The sequence below is a fragment of the Euprymna scolopes genome, chromosome 25 (assembly GCF_053919585.1).
Source record: "Euprymna scolopes isolate OS-2025 chromosome 25, ASM5391958v1, whole genome shotgun sequence".
Lineage (NCBI taxonomy): Eukaryota > Metazoa > Mollusca > Cephalopoda > Sepiida > Sepiolidae > Euprymna > Euprymna scolopes.
This window is the reverse complement of record NC_136506.1, coordinates 97222634-97248408: the sequence shown is the minus strand read 5'-3', so window position 1 is coordinate 97248408 and position 25775 is coordinate 97222634. Positions and strand designations below refer to the sequence as shown.

At 33.6% G+C, this 25775-nt stretch overlaps 1 protein-coding gene across 2 annotated transcripts in view; it reads left to right on the top strand.

Moving 5' to 3' along the window:
- The first annotated feature begins 20760 nt into the window (after positions 1-20760).
- The window catches only part of LOC145247545 (putative GMC-type oxidoreductase Mb1310), a 186619-nt gene continuing 181604 nt past the window's right edge, over positions 20761-25775 (top strand). The window contains exon 1 of one of the 2 annotated variants that reach the window (XM_080109386.1): positions 20761-20852. The gene's annotated coding sequence lies outside the window, so the exon portion shown is untranslated. The remainder of the gene's footprint in view (positions 20853-25775) is intronic. The other variant, XM_080109388.1, reaches the window with a different exon arrangement.

Sequence of the window (25775 nt, the reverse complement as noted above, 5' to 3'; positions counted from 1 at the left end):
GGATCGAACCCCCACCGCCCAAACGACAGTCGGAGCTTCTAACCATTGTGCCATTCGTCTGCTGCTATGCGGGCAGTGAATTAACAGTATTTTGACAATTTCCAAATTCCTAAGCTCAATTTGTTTACACAAAGAGCATCGCTTCATACGCTAATGGTAATTTGTATGTCACTTCCCAATATGTTCAATCATAGGGAACATTATAGTCATCCTCATACAGTACTGTTTCGTTGTTTCACAGCTCACCAGTGCGGCTATATATATATATATATATATATATATATATATATATATATATATATATAGTAATTTATAAAATAGATATGGCGATTAAGCTACACTGAATATTCCGCGTTACATCCACTCTAGCACTCTTCAGGCTTATGCGCGAATTCTGTGGTTGTTTATCGTTTTTATACGCTCCTCTTCTATTGAGATTTTAGTTAGCCAATCAGCTTTCTAGTATCCACCGCGCCCTTCCTATCAACCAATGAGCATGCATTTATCGGACAAAGGCCTATTTGGCCTCTGGTTGACCTGTTCCTTTGTGTGTGCTCTATTTAGTTTCTTGATCTGTTTTAAAACTCGATTAGTGTTTTTTATTAATGCTAGTTTATATATAAATATATATATGTATACATACATATATGCACATATATATACATATATATATACATACATACATATATGCGTGATCGTTTATGTATATTCATGTTTATTTAATTTATTTATTTGTTTATTTTCTATTGTTTTTGTTAGTTTTAAAACTATTTTGTATCGCTATCCTAGAGTAAATTTCATCTTGTGAACACAGTTGTTTGCTATTTCTCTTCTACAGTTTAATAGATGTTGGGGTTCTTTAAAGTACAGGATAGCCAATTTTTCATGGAGGCATAATCTACATGCCTACATATATATATATATATATATATATATATATATATATATATATATATATATATATATATACATAAAATATATTTTAGTCATCGACATACAGACCTGTTTCGTTGTTTCACAACTCATCAGTGCCGCTAGACTAACACCTCTCCCAAGCCGAGGATCGAACCTAGAACCGTCGTGATGACAGTCGGCAGTCCTACCCCTTGACTACGGAATCGGTGGCCGAAATTAACCTGTCCGAACGATTATTTAAATAAACATCGGTCCGCTACTCGTAGAGGGCTCAAACGTTTGTTTGTAAACAAATCGCGAGCTTCGCATTATTTCAGCTAAATTAAGTAGCGAGTAAGATAATTTTCGAGAGTGCTCTACCAAAGAGGGGAGCTTTATAAAATATATTTTAGTCATCGACATACAGACCTGTTTCGTTGTTTCACAACTCATCAGTGCCGCTAGACTAACACCTCTCCCAAGCCGAGGATCGAACCTAGAACCGTCGTGATGACAGTCGGCAGTCCTACCCCTTGACTACGGAATCGGTGGCCGAAATTAACCTGTCCGAACGATTATTTAAATAAACATCGGTCCGCTACTCGTAGAGGGCTCAAACGTTTGTTTGTAAACAAATCGCGAGCTTCGCATTATTTCAGCTAAATTAAGTAGCGAGTAAGATAATTTTCGAGAGTGCTCTACCAAAGAGGGGAGCTTTATAAAATATATTTTAGTCATCGACATACATATATACATATATATATTGCTTGACGCATTATGCTTATTCAATTATATTTTACTTTATGAAGCTAGATGTAATTGCAGAGCATATCAAAATAAACGACAAATGTCTATATTTCAAATTTCAAAATGTTGTACATCTTACCGTTTATTCTTTCAAGTATGTAGAAATGTTCAATCCTTTACAGCACCTGTTTCGTAGCGTAAAATCATCCATGTAATTATTATGTCAATGTTTGAATTTATTTCGCCCTTAACTCATCAGAAGAAAAAGAACTTATCAACCTTAAAAAAAATAAAGGATTATGGGTATTATTACAAAATTCGAAAAACGGAAGTGAAGTTGCAATTGTGTTTTCGTTCTATTACACCATCTTTATATATATATATATATATATATATATATATATATATATATATATATATATATATATATATATATATATATATGAGCAAACAGTTAATGAAATATGTTAAAAAACACTTTGAAATGAGTTAAAAACATATTTAATCTGAAAAGGAAACACTAGATACTTTTTCTTTACCTCTGCTTAACTTAATTTGCTAATTCCTACCCTCTGATGAGAAGGATAGTATTTCTTCGAAACTCCGCGGATTAAGGACTATCCATTTATCTAGTGTTTCCTTTTCAGATTAAATATGTTTTTAACTCATTTCAAAGTGTTTTTTAACATATTTCATTAACTGTTTGCTTATATTATAAGCTCTATTTCCTATTTGGTATTATCGATCTTTTATATCTGGCTGAGATAATTTTATAAATATTAATTCTTTAATATTTATAATTTACTTTAATTTTACCATCTTGGATCAGTTTGGTAAATTCAATTGTAATTTTCATTTTATATATATATATATATATATATATATATATATATATATATATATATATATATATATATATTGCTGGACGAATTCATATACAAGTGCCCTCTTCTGATGGAGTGGTGAGGATTTTACTGTTACAGAACCGCTAGCGCTGGTAGCACCAACAGCAGCAGCCGCTTTACAAATATGCAAATGACCGAGCCAGTGCACGAAATGACGCCACAGCGGAGAAAGAGTAATGAAAAAAAAAGAAAAAGAAATAAATTCACTATTTGGGTCGAATGAAAAAAGAAAAACGCTTCGGGTGAGATGGACGGATGGCTGGTAGAAGCGAGAGGCTTTTATGACCGTGTCGATGACGGCAGTATTTTCTTAACTCCATGGCAGACGAGACTTTTAAATAATGTGCAATGCGTTGTCGGAAACACTGCTAATAAATGCCTTTTGGTTGTTTTTGTTTTTTAATGCTGAATCCAAAGATTTTGAAGAACTTTTTGTTTTTAATAGAATATATTTGTTGTTTTCAAGTCGGTTTCTATTTAACCTATAGTTGGGACCCTAACAGGTACTACCACTCCGGGTCAGAGTGGACCTGGGAGCAATGGTAATTAAAGGGTTGCTCTACGCTCCCCAAAGCCCGCAAGCTGGGGCCTCACCACTGGATATAGTTTAAGTTCATATCCAAGACCAAATGCTTTTTGTTTAAACAGAAAAAAAATACGGAGCCGAATTTATTTTTATTTCATTTTTGTGTTCCTTTGCGACTTTCTCGGATACAACGTGTGGTTCCGATTTAAAATGTAACGAAACCGTTTAAAAAGATAATTGTATGAATCCCCACGGTACGATATTTCCAGAGTGTGTCTCGTAATGATTGACGTTAAACGTGGTAGGTTGTTGTGCCTGTCACCTCTCGCTTTTAGGTAACACTGCTGGCTAGCATATAGTACTTTGTGCGAAAAAAGGGAGCAAAATGAGTCAGCATCTCTCTGCCAGTAAATAACCAATCCATCAACAAGCCCTATGTAGTGGTTCCCTTACCGAGACACGGGAAGTGAGTACCTCACCGGTTCAAGCTAAACTGCAAGGGACTCTGAGGTAGTTCGTCCTCAGACATGCTGCATGCAGACCCACATGCACGTGGACACGTCCTAGTGTCCATGAACCAACTCTCAGTTATGGGTAGACAATTCTACTGCCTTGTGGGGGCCTTGGAAAAGACAAAGCCTAAAGGAGTAAATCCCGACAAATATCCAGTCTGGAGTCCTGATAGAAGCTCTGCAACATTTTTCCGGTAACTCCTGCAACTGCGCTGGTACCGACTGTATTGGTTTGCCATCCCATCGTACTCTGTCTACACCATTAACAGAGGGTCGTGGTAGCTGCATAAACCAGAGTCTTCGTTACGTTATTAGGATCACTTAATAACCGATTGCTGTATGCGACGTGTTCTTCACTAGATATTCAACACATTTCAAAAACGCATACATAGGTACATACATGGCGACAGACATTTTCCATCCTTTAACTACTCTGCAGTCGTGTGCACGTGGTTGGCTCTATAACCTAGTTCTCGTCTTACATGAACTTTTCTGTGTGTGACACAAAAAGCTTTCCTCCGGTAAAGGTGCTCGTTTTTTGTTTTTTTTTTGGGGGGGGGTTCTTATTTTGTTTTAGCTGGGAATGGGGTATCCTACCGGATGCCAGATATTCGCCCACTATCTCATACATTCCAATCGAGAAATACTTTAAGATTTTAACTTTCCCTTTAAGCGCAGTTGTCTGTATCGCACTTAGTTCACCGGGTATATTTACCAGACGCTGTTTTTTTTTTAATTCTTTGGTATTAGTTCACTTGCTCTTACAATTACTGAAATGATTGAGATCGATCGATGATTTCTGTTTTCATGTTGTACATAAGAGCTTGGTTTTCAGTCCAATTTCAGAATTGCAGATTAGACCATAAATATAGTGTGGTGCTGTTAGAGATTCCTGATAAAAGTGTCGGTTCTGTTTTTGGTTTTGTGGTTTAAGATGACCTATAAATCCAGCTCCTGACAAAAGAATCCTATTCACATAAAGTACATTTCAGTTCTTGTTATATAATTTCTGACTTTCTTAAAATCTGCCTTAAGACAGCATGAACTAAACTACGCTCTTTTTTTTCTTTTTTTTTTACACGGTGGTTACCACTTCTAGAAGTGTAAGCCATTTTGAATTTCAGATGGTTCGCTGTTACACACAAGTCCTGGTAGGTGACTTGTTTGTAGTAGACAGTTCCACAGAACAAAATATTCTTACCGTGTCGAAACCCGGGAAAGAACATGTGAAATTACTCCAGAAAAGGTTTAATATTTATGAAGCAATTCTGGTTTTTGATTGGTTGGTAGTAGAACGTGAATTAATTTGATTCGTCAGTTCTTAGCAGCATCGTTTATAAATAGAATCGTCCGACTGTGTGGGATCATACCCCATTATCAGGTTCAAAATATTGCAACACCACTTATCAAGGCCCGGAAGCCAATCTGGGATAAGGGTTATTGCAAGTACATTACGTTAGTGTGGAGATTTAATGAAGTGTTTACTTAAGAGGGCGGTTCATTAGGAATTTGTTAACGTTGGACTTAAAGACATCCAAGTTGTAGTCAGGTGGGAAGCAGGCAGACGGAACAGATTTTGAATAGTTTTCATCTCTATACTGATGCTCGTTGATTGTTCAAGTGTTTCATAGGTAACGGGCAACGCTGGGAAATATCGAATCTGGACAAAACAAAATGTAACTAGGATTGCTGGCGATGACGTCAACCCTACATTCCGGTCGAAGCATCGAGATCATGAAACAATGAGCTAAAACACAGATCAAAATAAGCAAACAATTAGATTCCGATAAAGGAATGTGGGATTGTGTAAATATAAGTCTAAACAAAAGTAGTCAGTCAGACAGAAGATTATATTATAACTGTCAGGTTTGTTGATTCAACAAGTTGTTATTTGATTCTAAAACCCACGCTGATTACAATGTATGGCACACATTTTGTAAAAGTGTGAACTATAAATTATATAGAAGACACTAACACTACTTTTGCACGTGTGAACTTTTATCAGTTTGCGATCAAGAAAACAAATCAACAAAACAAAGATGTTCTTATATACATACGTTGCGCGAGGTGCTTTTACGTCATAGTCTTTGTTTCATAGTTGCTATTTCCCATTGTCCATGACTGGTCACGAGCCTCCCATGGCTGTTGATCTTCTGTAAAACTTAAGACGAATAAAACTACTTGTGCATGAAAATACAACAGAAACTTGCTTATTTTTCCAAGGTTTTATTTAAAAAAAAAAATAGAGTTCAGTCACTAGGGGAGAGACCACAAAAATTATTTACTTTATTTAATCTTAAGGATAGACGATGCAGACGGGCAGAACCTCACGGTAACATTCAATTAGATTATCTACATTATTAGAGGCATCTCGTCTGTATCACTACCAACGAAAGACTGGCAAAACTCTCTGTTTTCTCCACAACCACGTAGCGTCGTTTTTTTTTATATCATTCGACCTTGTATTTCTTCCTTGTTTTAACGAGGAAACTAAATTTACGCCCGCTTCAATCATGCTACTTGCAGCTGAGTATATGTAACGCTTGCCAAAATTTAACCTAATCGGTAAATATAAGGGTAAGCTCTCAATATGCAACGCATAGCAGGGTAATAATAGCGAATGCTTCGTTGAATACTAAGTGAATGCTTCGTTGAATACTAAGTGAACGTGTCTGTTTATGTGTGTATATATATGTGTGTGTGTGTGTGTGTGTGTGTGTGTGTGTGTGTGTGTGTGTGTGTGTGTGTACATTTCCCTACGCAATAACTCTGACAATTTTAAGTCTACACAAAATAAATTTGATATACAGGGTACTGAGATTTGGGAAAATCTATGTGATCGGTTTCCGGCCAGAAATTTGTCGATTAAGGGGTCAAAGTTTAACGATTTGACCTTTGAGAACTCTACCAAACTCCTCCGACATTTTTCGGGTCTAAACACTTGACATTTTAGATAAAGGTTCCTTGGACATGGATCTAACTTAATAACTTGAGTTCAGCCCAAAACAATAAATGTTAAAGGGTCATAATAGTGATAAAAGTTTTTAAAAATTGATCGTTTTCTTTTTATTTTTGCTCAGCATACACCTCCAAACACCCGAGCAACGCCGGGCACTCATGCTAGTCTATATATCTATAAAAGTGAACGTGTCTGTGTGTGTGTCTGCATGTGTCTGTGTGTGTCTGTGTACATTGCCCTACGCAATAACTCTGTCAATTTTTAGTCTACAGACTCAAAATTTGATATACAGGGTACTGAGATTTGGGAAAATCGATGTGATCCGTTTTCGGCCGGAAATTTCGCTGTTAAGGGGTCAAAGTTCAACGATTTGACCTTTGAGAAATCTACCAAACTCCTCCGACAATTTTGGGTCTAAACACTTGAAATTTTGGATATAGATTTCTTGAACATGGATCTAACTTAATAATTTGATTAGAGCCCAAAACTATAAATGTTAAAGGGTCATAATAGAGGTCAAAGCTAAAAAAGTTTACCCTTTTTTTTTTTTTTGCTTAGCACACACCTTCAAAAGCCCGGGCAACGCCGGGGCGAATTGCTAGTATATATATAAGCGATGCCTCAGTTCAGTCTCAAGAGACAATGTTGCGTTGTGAGTCGGGGGTTGCACAATCCTAAATCACACTTCCTCTGAATTGGCATTGCTTGGGTTTAGTCGCAAGGAGAGGCCCAAGACTAACTGAAAACAATGACGGGATAAGTGGAGAGTATATACACTAACTGAACTTCCCAAATGGTCACTTTTTTAGTACTGATAAGGTTGCTTAACTTTGATGATCTGATAAAAACCTCTGTCAGCGTGATTATGCCATATATATATATATATATATATATATATATATATAGAGAGAGAGAGAGAGATCACAGGAGAATATTTTACGTTGCACCGGAAAGGGAGATAAAAAAAAAAGTCTTAGCAAATAATGTCTTCTTTAAAAACGCAAAGTTAGTGACATCTGAAGGTATAGCCTAGTGGTAGAACATTTAACTTCGGATTGAATGATCCCACCTCACTATTGTATTTTAAGTTTTTCTTATTAATTCTATTTATGATAAAAGAAGAAGTACTATTTTAAATCGCCGCAAATCATTTTTCCTTTGAATATTTTCAAGCAAAACATTAATCGGATATGACCTTTCCAGAGCATTCATCGTCAAGCCCAAATAGAAGCTGACGTGATATTGTAAACAAACACAGACGGAATTTGAAAAATGACATTATCATTATTATTTATTTATTTATTTGCGACTTAGTCCTCTGGGCAAATTATTCTTCGTAATATATAATATTCAATAGAGAATTGATTCTATAATAACACATATGAAATCTGCATGAATTAAAATATAATTTTTAAGCGTATTGTACGATCGGGGTGCAAATAGGTGGCAATATTCAATGCTGTGAAAACTAAACTTCTTTTCCTTCAATAATTACAAGAAACCTTCCCAACCACTGATAGCCACCTGATAATTCTTCGTTCAAACATTCACAGGGAATATAGATTGGACCAAATCCATTGAGGGCATTGCCAAGGTTGCTGCGAAGTGGGCGCTCTGTCTTTCTCTAACGTGCTCGAAAGTTACTCACGTCTTAAAGTACCATGTACTTCTAGAAGGCCACCATTCGTCCATGTATGGAGCATTGTTTCCACATCTGGGCTTTTGTATCTGCTACTTTTCTCTCACTTGTAGACGGGGGTTCCAAAAAAAGTCGTTAACCTAATATAAAATTTCAACCTTTCGACGAACCCGACAATCAGCAAAATCCCACCCCTACACTGTAGAGATCCCTAGATGTCTGGAAGCCTTCTGCACCAATACAGTTTCTCGTACCTATCTATCTATCTATCTATCGATCGATCGATCGATCGATCTACACACAGTTTGTAATTTTCAATGTGACATTTTAAATCGGGAAACTTTACACCATTCTAATACATACGATCTATATTGATTTGTTCTCGTAGTTTTCATACATAAAATATAATAATAAAAAAGGATAATTGATACAAAAATTGAAATAGAATTATGTTTCTTGGAATTATATGAAAATTGATTGGAACGTGCAAATTAGCTAATATTTTTCGCCGGGGAAAATCCCTCGGACACTTGATTCTGAAAGAATAATCCTAAGTCGAGTGAAAAATTGACGTAATTTATTCGACGGCGAATTATCACCATGATGATCTAATCAGGCACAAAATTTGATAGAATCGAGAAAGAAAAAAATAACGCTTTCGGGATTTTATCGCAACACGAAAGTGTCGTCGTATAAGCAAAAGCACATATTACTTATCAAATATATATATATCACTACATGACAATTACTTATCCACCTATCTAATAAATTCATAAATATATTCTAATATATATATATATATATATATATAACCTGTACATTTCAGTTGACCTATATTATTTTGTCCTATATATTTTTTCGCGCCTTTTAACATTTCCTGTCTGGGTCATTTTGACATTTGTTTTTCTATTTTATATTTAATTCTATCACCATTTAATTTTTTTCTCTTCTTCTTCCCTGATCTTTCTTATTTATATTTATGTCTCGGCAGCAGTGTGAAAAGCATATCTTATTTTCCTTTTATTAATATTATTGGAATTTTTCCCTTTTCCCTCGTATATATTTGTGAATTAGTCCATGGATTTCTGCCTTTGGATTATTTTGGACCATCTTATATTACGAAATTTCCTTGGATTTAACTTGTGCAAATGGTAATTCAATTAACTTTCGTGAAGTTATATTTTTGGATTTTACCGTCATTGGATTATTTAACTTTCACCAGACTATCCATTCACGTGTAATCACCTTTTTCTTCACTATATTTCCTCTGCTTCACTTTTTTTTATCAAGTAAGATCTTTGACTTACTTGTTGTTTCATCAAATACTTTTGTATGCAAAATCCGATCCCGCATTTTGCTAATTTCTACCCTCTGATGAGAAGGAAAATATTTATTCGAAACTCCGCGGATTAAGGACTATCCACTTATCAAGTGTTTTCTTTTCAGATTAAATATGTTTTTAACTCTTTTTCAAAGTGTGTTTTAACATGTTTTATTAACTGTTTGCTCGTATATATATATATATATATATATATATATATATACATATATATATATATATATGCATAGATCATCATCATATTATGATTAGATCACTCTAATCTTTAAAATCTTTAATTTCAACGTTATTTCACGCGGTTAATGGTATCCGAATGGATACGGTTTTTGCTAATCAAGCCAGAGAGGCCTTGTGTTGCCGGGTTCGAATAGATCGACTGGTGTTAATCGTGAAACCCTGCACTGAAGATTCCTGAAAAGATGAAACACTAGTGTCTTTAGGCATTTAATTAATATACTAAATAATTAAATAATAATAATAATAATAATAATAATAATAATAATAATAATAATAATAATAATAATAATAATAATAATAATAATAGAATAACAATAACAAAGACTGGCGAGGACTACTATTGACCGTAACCAGTTATACAGTCCTTTTGAAATTTTCATCTCTATTTTTCTCGTTATCTACTGAATATTTGTAAATGAAACCTATCTGAAATATATTCCTTATTAAATTTTAAAGATTTTCTATTCTGAAAGAAGTTTTAAAAATTTAATCTAAAAAGTTATTTTCAAGTTTTTGTTAAAAAAATTTAGATTTTCTCATTATTCAGACCTGTATTACAAAGAGGCGGGTTGCAAAAAATGAGTTATGGTGTGAGGAGAAATACAAACTGAAACAGAGAGAATATTCAGACCTGTAATAATACAAAGAGGGGGTTGTAAAAATGAGTTGTGGTGTGAGAAGAACAACAAACTGAAATAGAGAGGAGGAGAGTTTTAAAATATAATCTTAAAAAGATGAGATACAAGTTAGAAAAGCATTTCATCCAAAGCAAGAAAATTGTTAAACAAAATGTTTTTACTATAGACTTTAAAAAGAAAGGTAAAACATTCAATTTGAAATTTATTTATCTTCAAAGTGCACTTTTATAAATTTTACAAAGTAAGGTATAAAAATTTAATTTAAACTGAATCAAAGAACAAGGCCGATAGCCATTAGTCGCGTGCGCTCGTTTAATGAATGAATGCATGAATGTAGGATTGACATGAAATTCTTAAAGATAAACTAAAATGACCGAAAAATGGGCTGAAATTACTTAAATAAATAAAAAGTAAATGACTTAGAATGACTTTAATGAACTTAAGGATGAACTGAATGACCTTAAGAATGACTTGAATGCTTAAAAAATAACTGGAATCCTTCAAAAACAACTTGAATGATCTGGAGAATAACTTGAATGTCTTTGAGACTGACTGATTGTAAAGTGAGTGATCATTTTACATTAAATTAATACAGAAAAGTGATACCCCACTTTATATCACAAAGTTACAAACATAAGTACAGCATGTAGTAAGAACAGACCCTGCACTTTGAGATATTAAATCTTTTATTCAGACAAAAAATGAACAAAAAACTTAGGCACAAGGTCAACTCACCCGCGTCTTTATCCCTTTTTAGTGACAAGCTTCCCCACTCGTGACTGATGTCTATATATGCCCTTTGTCCCTAGCCACTTGCGGGAGCGTCACAGGCATCGGACATTAGTCCTAACATGTTGCATAAAAGAAAATTACCCTCTGGGGTTGAAGAGTGACTCGGATGAGGGGGGGGGGCGAATCTTTTATCTTTAAACCTTTCATCTCTTTGTGAACCTAGCAAGCAACGCGCTTTCACTTTTTTCAAACAATAGCAAAAAAAACATGTCGACGAATTTTTATAGATTAGGATGAATAATTTGCATCATTGGATTATTGCGACTAGTGTTTTCATCTTGAAACTTATTCTTACAGCGTTTTGGTCGATGTAACTCCAGACACTGTAAAAATAGCGAAAGTGGATAAATAAATAAAAAATATGACACATAATAAAGATATACGAGATGCCTTCAATAAGCTTCCAGACATTTTTGTACAGGCATTAAAAATTGCCGTAGACTCATGAAAATTCAGTATTTTATTGCTATATATCTTATGAGGTTACTGGGTAATTTTTATGGCTTCAAATTCAAAATAACAGGTACAGCAAGAATTAGAATACACTACTGATTATCACAGCTGGAGAATTTCAAAAATGCAATCTGGACGTTTGGACACTTTAGAAGAACGATATGCAATAAAATTCAGTTTTAGATTTGGAAAAAATACCACAGAAGCGTTTGAAATACTTCAGACTGCTTTTGGACCATCTTGCATGAATCGAGCATCAGTTTGTAAGCAGCATAAGATACTCAAGGAAGGTTGGAAGTTTGTGAGGAATGATGAGAGATGTCAGAGGAGTAAAAAGGTCACAAAATCAGAGTTGATTGATCAAATAAAGAATTTCATGGATAAGGACCGTCATGTGTCTATAAGACAATAAGTGCACAGTTTGATGTCAGTGTGGGAACTGTGCACAAGTATTCGTGGGGAACTGAAGATGTGAAACATTTTCTCGATGTTTGTCCCCAAGGTGCTCCCTCCTTATTACAGACTATTTCATTTGATCAAGATGAGCATCAAGATAGTTTTTAACCCTCCCTATTGTCCCAATTTTTGCTCCCCGTGACTTTCGGTTATTCCTTAAGCTCAAGGAAAACCTTAAAGGCTGTCGTTATAAGACAATTGAGGAGAGGAAAGAGGTTTAGCTAAGGTACTTAACATGCTCACACAAGAGGATTTCGATGTGTCTTCCAGAATTTGTTAGAACGATATAAAAAGTGCATTGCAGCCGGAGGAGATTACTTCGAAGTGGGCTAAAGTTACATGCATATACTATCTATAAAAAAGTGCACATACGAAAAAAAAAGTCTGGAAACTTATTGAAGTCACCTCATAGATGAAAATCACGAAATTCATTTATCAAAATGTGAAAAACAATACATGAAAGGGAAAACATTCTAAAGTTTGTATTGTTTTGTTTTTTCGAACAGCGGTTCTCATCTTGAAGGTTATTCTCATAACGTTTCGGCCGATTTATCCTTCTTCAGTAGCGTATTATTGTATTCGGGAATCTCTATATCGAACTCGGGAATCTGTATGAAGTTTCGAACGGAATAATTTATTTATTCATTTATTTTATTTTAAGGGGTAGTTTGTTCCCGCTTCGTCTGCCATGAATAGATAGAAGTTTTAAGTAACCCCGATTAACACAAATAATCCAAATTTTAAATCTGCGTCTCAAAAATTTGAAAACATTCAAAACTTAACTAATTTACTCTACATTTAAAAAGCAAAAAAAAATTTAAACCATAACCTTAACCCTAAATTGGTTCCTGGGTTTATTTATTATGATTATATCTGATTTTACGCCCAACAACTACTAATATAAAATTAAAATACCACAAACAACTAAAATTAGTCAGGTCGCGCTCATATCTTGAAGAGGGTGATTCAGGTCGCCTTAGATTAAAGTTGGGAACCACTGCTCTATTTTGATTATAAGTGTAAGTATTTTCGTGTCTGAATGCATTGAAATTTGGAAATTATGGAGTGACTTCAATAAATTTCCAAAAAATAATGATACAGGCATTTAAACTCTTGGTAGACTCATGAACATTCAGCATGTTATTGCTATACTCTGAGATGACTGAACAGTCTTTATGATTTCAGCTCCAAATGAACAGCTACAGCCGGAATTGGAATACACTCTACGAAAGCATGATTGTCACAGCTGGTGAATTTTAAAAAATGCAATCTTAAGAAGAACGATATGCAATAAAATTGCAGTTTGATGTCAGGGTGGTAACTGTACACAAAGTTATTCGCGTGAAACTGACGATGGGGAAGATTTACGCGAAGTTTGTCCCAGGGGTGCTCATTGAATATCAGAACGAAAAATGTTGTCATGACTAAGATGGGCATCGAGACAGTTGAGGAGATGAAAGAGGCCGTAACGAGAGTCATTGATACGCTCAGAAAAGAGAACTTTCATGGGGGCCTTCCAAAAGTTTTTGGAATGGTATAAGTGCATTGCAGCCGAAGGAGATTACTTCAAAGGGGGTATTATGCGCGTACTATCAAATAAAGTGCCCATATGAAAAAAGTTTGGACACTTATTGAAGGCATTTCGTATAACAGTTTAAAGACCCGTCAAAATGTAGGTTTTTTTAATGAATAAATAAACGTATTTATTTAAATTCTAATTTTCAACACATGTAAGCGTCTTTATCAGAATAATACAGACAATATTTTTTTTATTCGAAATGTTATTACTTAGATGTAATCTACTGTTCTTATCAACGTTTGAAATGTTTGTGTCTGATTTCTGTAGTTTTGTGCTCCGGTGTGCACGTGTAGGTTACTGTAACATAGTCGCTGGTCTTGTCATTTGACAGATAAGCATGTTTACGACTCACATGCCGAGTTAATGTTGTGTCAAAAAATTATAACAGTAACATACAAAATTTCAATTTTAAATGCCTATACAAAAAAAAATTGGAAACTTATTAAAGACACTTCGTATGACAGTTTAAAGACCCCTCAAAATGCGTTTTTTTATGAATAAATAAATATATTTATTTAAATTCTAATTTTCAACACATATAAGAATCTTCATCAGAATAATACTTTATATTTTTTTATCCAGTATGTTATAACTTAGATGTAATCTTCCATTCTTATTAAAGTTTGGGATTTTTATTTCTGATTTTAGCACCGGCACTAGTAAAAACAGCAAAAATTCATAAATAAAAATATAATAAATAAAAATATAATAAATAAAAATATAATGAATAAAAATTCATGAATAAAAATGAAATACATAAAAAATATAGATAAAATCGCAAAATTCATATATCAAAATGTGAAATACAATACATAAAAAGAAAAAATTGCAAAGTTTGTATTATTTTGTTTATTCGAACAAATTTTCTCATAATGTTTCTATAGATGTACACTCCGGCCTTCGTCAGTAGCTTTTGTTGAACTCGGGAATCTGTACGAAATTTCGAGCAGAATAATTTATTTTATCCTCGGGGGAAAGTTTGCTTCCGCTCTGTCTGCCATGAGAAAAGTATTAAGTAATCCCGATAATCTAAATAATGGTGTAACAAGTGCAAAATTAAAATCTCAAATTCTTAAAACATTCAAAATTTTATTGAATTCAAATAAATTCAAATAATACAAATTTTAAAACTCAAATTCTTAAAACATTCAAAATTTAATTGAATTAAAAAAAATCCAAATAATACAAATTTTAAAACTCAAATTCTTAAAACATTCAAAATTTATTTGAATTCAAAAAACTTCCAAATACAACAAATTTTAAAACTCAAATTCTGAAAACATTCAAAATTCAATTGAATTCAAAAAATCCAAATAATAGAAATTTTAAATCTCAAATTCTGAAAACATTCCAAACGTTACTGAATTTTTTTTAAATCCAAATAATAGAAATTTTAAATCTCAAATTCTGAAAACATTCAAAATTTAATTGAATTCAAATAAATCCAAATAATACAAATTTTAGAACTCAAATTCTTAAAACATTCAAAATTTAATTGAATTAAAAAAAACATCATAATAATAATTATACTAATTTAAAATATCAAATTCTTAATATATTCAAAATTAAATTGAATTCAAAAACAATACAAATAATACAAATTTTAAATCTCAAATTCTGAAAACATTCCAAACGTTACTGAATTTTTTTTTAATCCAAATAATACAAATTTTAAATCTCAAAGTCTGAAAATATTTAAAATTTAATTGAATTCAAAAAAATCCAAATAATACAAAATTTAAATCTCAAATTCTGAAAATATTCAAAGTTTAATTGAATTCAAAAAAATCCAAATAATACAAATTTAAATCTCAAATTCTGAAAATATTCAAAATTTAATTGAATCAAAAAAAATCCAAATAATACAAATTTTAAATCTCAAATTCTGAAAATATTCACAACTTCACAGAATTTAAAAAATTCTAAATAATACAAAATTCACATCTCAAATTCTGAAAATATTCAAAATTTAATTGAATTAAAAAATCCAAATAATACAAAATTTAAATCTGAAATTCTCAAAATATTCAAAATTTAATTGAATTCAAAATATCTAAATAATACAAAATTTTAAATCTCAAATTCTGAAAATATTCAAAATTTAATTGAATTAAAAAAATCCAAATAATAGAAATTTTAAAACTCAAATTCTGAAAATATTCACAGCTTAACCGAATTTTAAAAAAATCCAAATAATACAAATTTTAAATCTCAAAGTCTGAAAATATTCAAAACTTAACTGAATTTTAAAAAAATCCAAATAATATAAAATTTAAATCTAAAATTCTGAAAACATTCAAAATTTAATTGAATTCAAAAACAATCCAAATAATACAAATTTTTAATCTCAAATTCTAAAAATATTCACAACTTAACTGAATTTTAAAAAATCTAAATAATACAAAATTTAATTCTAAAATTCTGAAAATATTCAAAATTTAATTGAATTAAAAAAATCCAAATAATACAAAATTTAAAACTCAAATTCTGAAAGCATTCAAAATTTAATGTAATTAAAAAAAATCCAAATAATACAAATTTTAAATCTCAAATTCTGAAAACATTCAAAACTTAACTGAATTAAAAATAATACAAATAATACAAATTTAAATCTCAAATTCTAAAAACATTCAAAACTTAATTGAATTAAAAGAGAAATTTAGATCCATATTTATAATTTTTTTAAATAAAACCTTAACCTCTTAACTCTAAGTTGGTTCCTGGGTTTATTTATTATGCCTATATCTTACTTACATCCAACAATAACTAATATAAAATAACTAGCAGGACCGTTAACCGGCGAGTCCTGGTGGAAGAATGGACCCTATCGTAAAAAGTTTAAGCACAGCTTTTGTTGGTATTGGCCAACCCCCAATTGTTGAGAACGGCTTTCGGAATAGACACCTCGAACCTACCTCTGTTTTGAACGGTTTTCGGAATAGACACCCCATTTTGTAGGGTTTCGCTTTACAAATACTTTTAGGCATTTCTTTCTTTTTTTTCGACATTTTCGATAGAAATCAATATCTATCTTCATCGAATTACGAAACCGAAACTTCCTTCATTATTCCACTAAAAAATTCCAAAAGTACCTTTTTGAAACAATAAGCAATGTCCGGTGGAATGCATATAACCTGCATTATAGATGATGTTTTGCACAATGATTTCATAAGATTTTTTTCTTGATTACACAAGCGTTAAAACAAAAGGAAATGTTATTTATAAAATAATACAAAAAAATGAAGGTTTATTTCTTTCTATTGTTTATGATAGCACAAGAAGCGTTAAAAATAAAAGGAATGTTATTTATAGAAATATACACAAAAAAATGAAGGTTTAATTTCTTTTTATTGTTTATGATAGCACAAGAAGTGTTAAAACTAAAATTATTTGTTGAAATAAATTAAATTCATATGGTTTCTTATTTCGTTTCGTGTTTAGGGACTTCCATTCCGTTCCATATTTAGGTAAAACGAATCCACTTCCGACGTCTTAACTTTGAGTACTTAATTGTAAGACGTAACCACTTATTGTTTAATGTTTACACACCCCCTTCACTATTTTAATTGACAAATAAAAATAAAAGTTCTCTTTTTTACGCCTCCCTATTAAAACGCAAGAAAGAGTTGTAAGCATGTATTATTGTGTCCTTCGATTCGAGAACTCTCAAACTTTGCCTGGCGTCACCTTCATCATGAGGCGTAAGAAAATAATAGAAAAACATTGAAGAATATTTTATTGTTCAAAAATTTGGAAAAAAAAAATCAATTTTATTTTAATAAATAGAAATGTTTATTAAAATCAATTTCGCACTTGTCTGATCATTCAACTATTAAATCTTTTTTGTGTGCGTGTCCTTGAAACGTAATTGATCCATTTATTTCTGTTGAAAATGTCTAAAAGGAAATGCTTAAAAGGTAAAGCGAAAGAAAAGAGACATCTCGTTATGCAATTATGTTTTTGCATTATTTTAATTCATCAGATAACTGTCCGCAAAAAACTTTATCATTCCTGATTATATCCTCGTTTTTAAAAGGATTTGAAAGTTTACATCGGCTTGTTATGTTACAGAGGGGGGTCGCAGGTGGCAGGGGTGGATCTCGGCTGTCAGGGTTTGCGATAATGGCGTCAAAGGAAAGTCAGTCAGATCCTAGGTCCTGGATCCAGGTGCGCCCGGGAATGACGTCAAAGAAGGTCAAAATGGGGGACGTAGAATCCCCGGAGATAGGTCAACGGAACTGACCGACATTTCAGATAATGCGTGGAAGAAAGTTTTAACGTCATCAGTTCCAATAAAATAGAGACAATCAGACAACAAAAAAAGAAAAGCGGCGACTGCGCGGGAATAAATGTTGGTTGGTTGTTTTTGTTTCATGGCATATCAACACTTTCCAGGTTAATGCCGAATCCAGTGATTTTGAAAAAAAAAATTTTAATAGAATATATTTGTTTTTTGCAAGTCGGTTTCTATTTAACCCATAGTTGGGACCCTAACAGGTACTACCACTTCGGCTCAGAGTGGACCTGGGAGCAATGGGAAGTAAAGGGTGGCGCCACACTCCCCAAAGCCCGCAAGCTAAGGATTTCAAAGTTTACATCGGCTTGTTATATTACTGAGGGGGTGGAATCGCAGGTGGCAAATGTGGACCGTCGGCTGTCAGGGTTTGCGATAATGGCGTCAAAGGAAAGTCGGTCAGATCCTAGGTCCTGGATCCAGGTGCGCCCAGGAATGACGCCAAATAAGTTCAAAATGGGGGACGTAGAATCCCCGGAGATAGGTCAACGGGACTTGCCGACATTTTAGATAATGCGTGAGATAATGTTTTCACGTCATCAGTTCGAATAAAATAGAGAGAACCAAACAACAAAAATGAAAAGCGACGACAGTGCGGGAGTAACGCAACCACATTATCTCTCTGTCATTTTGCACACACATCCCACCACGCGACCCTTCTATGCTGTCAGTGTTGTCACTGGAAATAAACATTGTTTCTAATCATTCAGCCGTGTTACGTATTATTTAAAAGTGCAAGAGATTTTGTTTACATCTAATTGTGGAGACACGCCTAATCGTATTGATATCAAATCCCGACTAGCAATCCGGTTAGTTTTATGAACAACACAACAGTTAAATCTAGAGTTGAAAATGGTTTTTATTGGGTGTAAAAATATTGAGTTAAGACCTTCCTGTGAAAATTCTAACTTGTTTTTAGAAGTGATGAAGAGTTTATCGCAAGCGTAGCGGAGAAAGAAAAAGAGTAGCTATTCAAACCAGTCACTTTTTTGGCGTTCATTCGATTGATGCTTTTATAACTCTATTGATCTATTCCAATTACGAACAGAGAAACCGGTTTATGTTTTTGTATAATTGTCTAATGACATGCTCAGCAAAAATACTCCCCATCTTACGAAAAGATACAGTTTTTAAGAAGTCGATAACATTAAGAATTTAAAGTGAGGGATCAATTTTTTGTATAAATTTAACGTAAATTAATCCGCCATTTTCACGCCATTCTAGCATATTAGGACAGTTAACTAAATACCTTTTCTATAGACGCTAAATCCGCTGTTTATTTTTGTTGAAAAATGGGGGTGTCTACTTTTTCATGCGAGTACTATGGTTTTATGACATTGCTACTCGGACGTAATATTAATAGTAAAAAGAAAAAATGGTTAACTGTCGTAAAGAGTTAGAATGACTCGAAAATAGAGTCTCATTACACGGTAAATATATATGAATCATATCTTCCACTCTAAATACTAACATTTTTTCTTCTTTCTGTTTTCCACGGTGTTCACACGGAATCGCCTAAAAAAGTAGAATCTCATTTATTTGGAGGTTAACGGATGGTATTAAATAGCAAATTTACTCATATTTCATTTATTTTTTTATTTTAGGAAAGTGATTTACGTCGTCTTTACCTTCTTCATTAAAATTAAACAAACAACTTTTTTATTAGCTAAGATATTTTTACTGTCGTTTCACCCCAAACAAGACACAGAGATACTTAGTTGTGAGCGGCTACTATTTGGGATCAGATTTGCAGGGATGCTATTCACGGAGTTTGGCAGCGAGCTACCTGTAAACAATACACTTGAATTTCGCCATGTCAGTACAGACAGGAAAGCAGGGACACGGGAGGGAATTCCAACGTACAGCAGTCCGAGAGAAAAAGCCATTCAAGTAGAAGGCTTTACAGCATCTAGGGATGTCTACAGTGAAGGGGTGGGATTTTGCTGATTGTCGTGTTTATTTATTTTTTTTATAATTTATTTTAAGGCGTAAAAAGATAATAGCAACTGTTTGAGAATTATTGTAAACTTAATACACTCAGCTACCTTCTTACACACACACAAATGAGATTCTGCTTTTTTTTTAAGCGATTACGTGTGATACCCTGAAAAATCTGGCGTAAATAAAAAACAACACAAACAAAATTATTCATTTAGAAATGTGACTAGAGTATTAGTTTCGCATATAAATGTAACGGAAACTAAATCTCCATTTCCCAGTAATTCTAACGTTTAAAGGTAGTTAAACATTTTTTTCTTTTTTTTTTTTTTTGCTATTAGAGACAAATTCTATGAGTTATTTTAGGCAACAGATACATTTTTTTATTCAACTGCGTGTGGTTTTACGCTTTTGCACGTCGATCAAGATTATATTTGGAAAAATTTTAGTTAACTAGAATAGTTCGAAAATGGGGGATCATTTTACGTTAAATTCGTATACGAAACTGACCACCCATTCTAACCTTTAAAATAATTGTTTGTTCTTTTTTAAATTTTGTTCATGAAAAGTATACTTTAAGCTGAAGTGGACAGAGCAGAGCCTCTCATAAAAAGACGAATGGGTGAATTGAAAAAGTGCTAAATTACAAAAATAAGAATAGAAAAAACAAACACGTTCTTTTCCTTAATCAGCAGAACTAGTGAATTAGTATTAACTGCTACTAAAGAAAAAGAAAAAAAAAAAAGAATCAGGTTTTATATTATCAGGATACGTACTAATCCAACCAATCAGATTAGCGAACGTATTAAATGCTGATTGGTCGATCCAGACGTCTAATCTGGGTATAAGCTAAAAAGCCAGAGATTACAGGTTCAGTTTTAATGGATATTTTACACACGAATAATTACGTCAGCACGTTGGATCCGGACGAACTATTTGTAAATGTAAGCTTTCCATTTTGTTTCTTTTTCTGTTGATAATTATTCTAGGTAAATACCCGTCCCAGGACAAGCAAAATTACTTATCCAAAAATAATAGTTTTGCACCACTTTTAAGCCCTCCCACCCTCACGAAAGTTTCAATCAGGATATGATAATACTAAACCTCGTGTCTAGAATCCTTATTCCAAATTTGATCAAAATCCATTACATTATATTTTTTACGTTTCTTAATTGATGAGGATTGGTTATTCATATTATTTGGATTCTTCGGACTCATCTTGAGTGTCATTTTTACAATGTTTCAGCTTGTGTAACCTCCGACCTTCTTCAGGTGTATCTTGTCGAACTCTTCAATGTTTCTGTCGAACTTGGGAATTTGGACGGAATTTCGAACACTTTATTTACTTCACGGGTGGCATGCTCTTGTTCTGTCAGCCATGACTGGATAGACGTCCTAAGTAATTCGCAATTGTATTTTTCGGTCGCCTAAGAACTGAACCTTCAGAAGAATATCACTTTTACGATTGATGTTTTAAGTTCTCTAACCATTGCGTTACAGTGATTTTAATTCTAGAAAATATTTCTCCAATTCATAGCTTAATTTAAGACGAAAATAAGATTCAGGAAATCTCCTTTAATTGCTGACTAATAACTATAAATCAAATTCAATGAAAATTTGAAATATTTGAATTTTCTACACTGCTGCATATTGTGAACCAGACATATCTCAGCGTTCACTCGGCTTTCGCCGGAACATGACGTCGACAGCCGGATTATTCCATGGCAGGTGCTCGTCTGAGCTCCAATCCCTCGTCCCCCTCGCCAATCTTTCACGAGAAACACCCGTCTGGCTGAAACTACTGTCAATAATTTCCCCACTCTTTATCTGTGCATAAATCCAAACATAGATTCCATGAGCAAAGCTTCTTTCTTAGAACTGCACGCCAGTGGAACTCTCTGCCGCTTGCCTGTTTCCCACCTGACTACAACTTGGACGTCTTCAAGTCCAACATAAACAAACTCCTGACAAACCGCCCCCTTAAGTAAGACACTCTATCAAAACTCCTAATACTAATGATTACTACAATACTATCTCATTGATTACTGTACACACAATAATCCTTATCCTTGAGTGGCCTTCGGGCGTTGATAAGTGGTGACCTCCATGTAAAAAAAAAAAATGTCGAGCAACAGCTCGGGTTTAGCTGCTGTCTGACGTAACACGCCGATCAGCCAATCACAACGCACGACACAGAATAACAACAATGTTATAATAAAAACAAAAATAAATGTTATTTGAACCTTTTTAAAACATTTCTTAGAATTATTTGACCCCCATCCCGAAAAAAAAAATTAATTTTTATTTCTTCTGACCTTTTCCTGGCAATTATTATTTTAAATTATATTTTTCCTGACGATTATTATTAATAAAAAAAAAAACGATTTATTGTTGAATCAATGATGAAAAAATAAGATCCAAAATAAGACTAATCAAACAAAAACATTCCGTGCTATTCAAACCCGCTTGTCGAAATGAAAACATGTTGCCGAAATGCACGTGTCTGTGTGGAAATTATAACTGAAGCAGTCAACTAGCGTTCGAACATTCTAGATTGTCAAATGTATCGCCCCAATTCGGCGTTTAATAGTCCTTATTTTCTTTCATCCCCGTAGCAATTGTTTGGTGGCCTTGAGGTAGAAGCTTAGCCAATGAGGCACAGTCACGTTGACACACCAGTTCTCGTCACATCACCGAAGTTAAGCAACATCGAGCCTGGCCAGTACCAGACGGGTGACCATTTGGGAAGACGAGACGCTGTATGTACCGCAAGGTAAAATACCAGGTTGGGAAACTGGTGCCGTATATCCTTCTCTCGAGGGTAGATGAGCCTCTCTTAAGCTGTGGTAGGCAACCCATCTAGTGATGGCGTCATGATAAAAGATACCATTGATAGCTCTAACGAAGCATCAATTATTCGGCTACATACAAGATTTGAATTACACTAAAATCTCGGCTGCGGCCGCATGTATCGTTTTAGCCAATGGGGCAAAATGTGGCTTCATGGCTGAGTTCAAAGCATCACATGTCTCCCCGCAGTGACTTAGTCTACAATACATTGTAGTCTACATTGCACTGTAGAGAGCCTACTGTTAATTTTATATAATTATGTTTATATGATAGCTTGAATTACGTTTCAAATGCAAAAATCAAGTATAATTGTTCGATTGTTCTCTAAACAGAAATGTTCATTTCGAACACGCATATGTCTTATCAAAGAGGATACTGTTGATTTTATACACCGGGTCCTTCTGCCTGTGCGGTAATAAAATTTCTCAAATACACTTATAATGTTAGACTGTATAAGGATGTTAACTTTGGTTAACATGGGACTGTTCCTTCTACGTTTTTTTTCGATTATCGACTTTTAATACTTATAGGAGGTATTCCGGTGCAAACCCTATCTAAGAGCCTTCCCAGACACATAACAATATTTGTGTGATTTTTTTTAATCGCCTCAGTTGTTTAGGAGTTCATAAGTAACGAACACACACACATACAAACATACACACACACACACATACAAACATACATACACACACACACACACAGACACGCGCGCGCACACACAAAAAGAGCCTCGTGTAACCTGGCCGTTATCATCGAACCATTTCGTTACAATTCAAACCTCACTCAGATTCCCACGCTGTCTGGTACCGCCAAAAAGGAACAGTCAAACAGAAATAAATAAATCTGACTCGGGTTTTTTTCTGTTTGGCAAAAAGGCATTTATTGCCGTTACTTTCCAAGCAAGGCCTGCTTCTTATTTTACTATTCATTTCGTCTCCTATAAAATTAACAAATCCCTATCGTCTCGACACCAGCTTAAAAGTCTCTCATCGCCACCACAGAGCCACACATCCATCTTACTTGTTAGCGTTTTTCTTTCTGTCAACCTGATGCTGGTCAATCAGTCATTTCTCGCCTTCGATTTTAAACGTCCATTTTTCCAGCACCCACTTTGCTTCTCTAAGATTACGTGCTATCCTTTGTTCTTTTTTTTATTACGCAAGACCACATATACCTTCTAATTTACATACGTGCTTAAACTGCTGCAGCTGCTTTCACATGTGCTTATACGCACTGTTACACTTATATATGAATTATATTACACTTATATATAAATAAAATTATCGCCCAATTAGCCTCCTCCCTCTTTTCGCCAAAATATTTGAGTCCTTAATTAATTAAGCTCTAGTCCACCATCTTACAGCTGCTAAACCTGTCAGACCACCAATATGGATTTAGGCAAGCCCGTTCTACTGCAGATATTTTAAGTGTAATCTCTGAACATTTATCCCAAGTACTGGATAAGGCAGGAGAGGGGAGGGCAGTAGCCCTTGATACATCTAAGGCTTTTGACAGGGTATGGCACGATGGTCTACTGATGAAAATAAAATCCTATCGTATTACAGGACGAATGCTTAGCATAATTAGCTCCTTCTTAAATGGGAGAAGAATCCAGGTTGTCCTCGATGGGCGTACGCCCAAAAAATTTGATATAAATGCGGATGTGCCTTAGGGATCGATTCTTGGACCTTTGTTATTTTTTCTGATATGCATAAATGAGTTACCTGATAAAATTGTCTCTGAGATGGGTATGCCGACGACATTCTTTCTTGAATGAATTCAAGTATTTATACGAAAATGCATTTTTACCTAAATGCTTGTTGGGAATAATTTTCCCATTGACCAATCTGGCACCCCCTTTAATGGGGAACGGCATATATATTATTTTTTTTAATATAATTATCCACTATATATATATATATATATATATATATATATATATATATATATATATATATATATATATATATTGTTTTAAGGATGTTTGGTGAGTTATGAAACATTAATACTATGTTGATTTTATTTTTATATTTCGAGAGTCTACCGCTCTTTATCAAAAATTATACGAAATTAATAAACTTGAGACCGTTGAGAAAAAGGGAAGGGTTTTTTAGGTGGAGGTGTGGTGAGGGAAGGGAGTAGGGAGGAGTACGATTTCGTATGGTTAAGTTGTCGTAGTGGAGAGGTGTTGGTATCGTTTTAACTTGACGGGTATATATTGGCCTAAGATTTCGGTTTGATCTTTTTGTCGCTACTTCCTTATCTTAGGTTTTTATGGTTGTTTTTTTTTTCTTTTCTGGTCGCAACTTCATTTTCCTATTGACAAGTTTTATTTATTTATTCATTTATTTATTTTTTATTAATTTTATTTATTGTTTTTATTATATTCATCGCTTTTTATCCGTTCATTTGTTTCTAAATTTCCAATTATTTATTTATTTATAGAATATATATAGAATTAAAAAAATTGAATACCAACATCTCTCCACTGTGAGAGCTTAACCACACGAAATCGTACTTCCATCCTTCTCTCTCGTCCCTACTCCCTTCCTCAACCTCCAAAAACCGCTACTGCTGACATTCACAAAGTGTGCATCCCACTTTCTTCCAAAACGTTAACAACACACAAAAATATCTTATAAAACTTATGTAATTTTGACTCCCGTTTCAATATCGTTTCAGTAAAGTTCAAATTCATGGACAACACTTCATCAAACCAACGAAGGATCTTTTTCAATTTTTTCTTTTTTTCTTTTTTTTTTTTTTTTTTTGATCAGATGACGTGTTGTCTCTGAATTGGGATCTCACTAAAACATTTATACACATTTGTACTCCTTAATGTGTATAATAAACAAAGTATATACCAGCTCTGTCCTGCATTCGGCACTCTTTAATAATCGCAGGAGTTCCATTGGACTTACATCTAGGAAGCCAATCTATATAACCTTTATACACACACACACACGCACGCACACACACACACACACACACACACACACACACACACACACACACAC